The sequence below is a fragment of the Pristiophorus japonicus genome, unplaced genomic scaffold, assembly GCF_044704955.1.
Source record: "Pristiophorus japonicus isolate sPriJap1 unplaced genomic scaffold, sPriJap1.hap1 HAP1_SCAFFOLD_147, whole genome shotgun sequence".
Classification (NCBI taxonomy): domain Eukaryota; kingdom Metazoa; phylum Chordata; class Chondrichthyes; family Pristiophoridae; genus Pristiophorus; species Pristiophorus japonicus.
In genome coordinates this window covers 670,247-672,636 of record NW_027251144.1, presented here as the reverse complement: position 1 = coordinate 672,636, position 2,390 = coordinate 670,247, and the positions used below count along the sequence as shown (strand labels likewise).

General features: G+C 46.7%; 1 non-coding gene across 1 annotated transcript; it reads right to left on the bottom strand.

Moving 5' to 3' along the window:
* Positions 1–1,402: 1,402 nt before the first annotated feature.
* On the bottom strand, positions 1,403–1,490 carry trnap-cgg (transfer RNA proline (anticodon CGG)). Its single transcript is given in 2 exon segments — positions 1,403–1,438; positions 1,455–1,490. It is a non-coding gene; the product is annotated as a tRNA-Pro (tRNA).
* Between the last annotated feature and the right edge of the window lie 900 nt (positions 1,491–2,390).

Genomic DNA, 2,390 nt, shown 5'->3' with positions numbered 1-2,390 from the left:
AATTCTAACGGTACTGGGCAGGTTAGAGGCAGGAAGAATGTTCCCGATGTTTGGGGAAGTCCAGAACCAGGGGTCAGAGTCTAAGGGATAAGGGGGAAGCCATTTAGGACCGAGATGTGGAGAAACTTCTTCACTCAGAGAGTTGTTAACCTGTGGAATTCTTTGCCACAGAGAGTTGTTGATGCCAGTTCGTTAGATATATTCAAGAGGGAGTTAGATGTGGCCCTTAAGGCTAAAGGGATCAAGAGGTATGGATAGAAAGCAGGAAAGGGGTACTGAGCTGAATGATCAGCCATGATCTTATTGAATGGTGGTGCAAGCTCGAAGGGCCGAATGGCCTTCTCCTGCACCTATTTTCTACGTTTCTATGTTTCTATGTCCTGCTACTGCTTTTTTAATAATGGACGCCAACATTTTCCCAACCACAGACGTTAGGCTAACTGGTCTATAGTTTCCTGCTTTTTGTCTTCCTCCTTTTTTAAATAGGGGCATTACATTTGCAGTTTTCCAATCTGCTGGGTCCTCCCCAGAATCCAGGCAGTGCATGTCCACAGATCCCTGAAAGTAGCAGGCCAGGTCGATAAGATGGTTAAGAAGGAATATGGATGCTTGCCTTTATTATCCGAGGAATAGAATACAAGAGATGGGGTCGGTGGGGCAGGTTTGGCCACTGCTGGACTACTGCGTGCAGTTCTGCTCGCCATATTACAGGAAGGACATGATTGCACTGAAGAGGATACAGAGGAGATTTACGAGTCTGTTGCCGGGAGTGGAGATTCTTAGCCATGAGGACAGATTGGATAGGCTGGGTTTGTTTTCCATGGAACAGAGCCTGAGGGGAGTCTTCATTGAGGTGTATAAAATTATGAGGGGCCTAGATATAGTGGATAGAAAGGGCCTATTTCACTTAGCAGAGGGGTCATCAACAAGGAGACATAAATTTAAAGTAATTGGTAGAAAGTTTAGAGGGGAAATTTATTCACGCAGAGGGTTGTGGGGGTGTGGAACTCACTGCCTGAAAGGGTGGTAGAGGCAGAAACCCTCACCACATTTTAAAAGTGCTTGGATGTGCACCTGAAGTGCCGTAACCTGCAGGGTTATGGACCTAGAGCTGGAAAGTGGGATTAGGCTGGATGGCCTCTTGTTGGCCGACGCGGACACGATGGGCCGATATGGCCTCCTTCCGTGCTGTAAACTTCTCTGATTCTATGATCTCCTTCACAAAGAGTTGATGTGCGTGTGAGGTGACTTGGGCACATCTTTCCTCACGTGACAACATTTCAAAGGCAACTCAACGACTGTAAAGCACTTTGGGGCATCATGAGTTCCTGACAGACGCTGCAGAAATGCAAGTCCTTTTTTGCAAAAGTTCGATGCAAATTCAAAATTCGCGGAAAAATGAGGGCTCGTCCGGGAATTGAACCCGGGACCTCTCGCATACTTCAAATAACAACCCCGAAGCGAGAATCATACCTCTAGACCAACAAGCCAAGTATGAAATTTATTTGGAGATAAGGTGTAACCATTATTAAGCATTTTTAGTTTGTTGCGATTCCTGATTGGAGGAGCACATGAGACGGAATCAGTGACTTTGTCTTTTTGACATGTCTTCTGAAGCGCCACACGGTCCCACTCCTGCAGTCAATGAGCTGTCGGGACGTTAATATATCCATCATCATCATCATCATAGGCGGTCCCTCGAAATGAGGATGACTTGCTTCCACGCCAAAAAAGGATGAGTTCATGGTAGTATGGTGTTACTCCTCCCTGTGCGATCCCCAAGTTTGGCCAGGGAGCGTACAGCCTGACCTGACGGCCTCTGCGTTTCACTCAACAAGTGAGACACCATAAGTAAAGAATAATCGCGAGTTGACAGACAACCGAAAAGTGGGAAGCTATTATGATCCCGGCAGGAACTTCTATATTTCTGAAAATGTCCCACCAAGGTGGAATTGTGATCTCTGGAATCTTTCTCCCTATCTCAATTGTTCTCTGTTCTCGAGAATCGAAATGTTTTTGTGAGATTACTACAGCTGCTAGCAGAGCAGTAAGTTGTTCGGGTAGTGGGGGAATTTCATCGCCAAATGTACAACATAATCCTGCAGGTCTTTGATATTTTCTCTCACAGTGAGGTGAACAGTGGAGGGTTCAGGAATGGGGACAATCCGTTCCTGGGACACTTGAACTTCTGCCTCGGGTTTAAAGCAAAAACTGCTGTCACTGACCGGACACCAGAAGTGTCCATGTTGGTAGTGGGGCGCACTGGTGCTGACACAATATGTCCCACCCCCGATGTATGCTCCCTGTGGAGGGACATGGTTTTGTGCTATTACCTCCATGGTACAGTTGATAGACTGTGCACCAGCAGCTTTAAACCCACACTGTGGTTT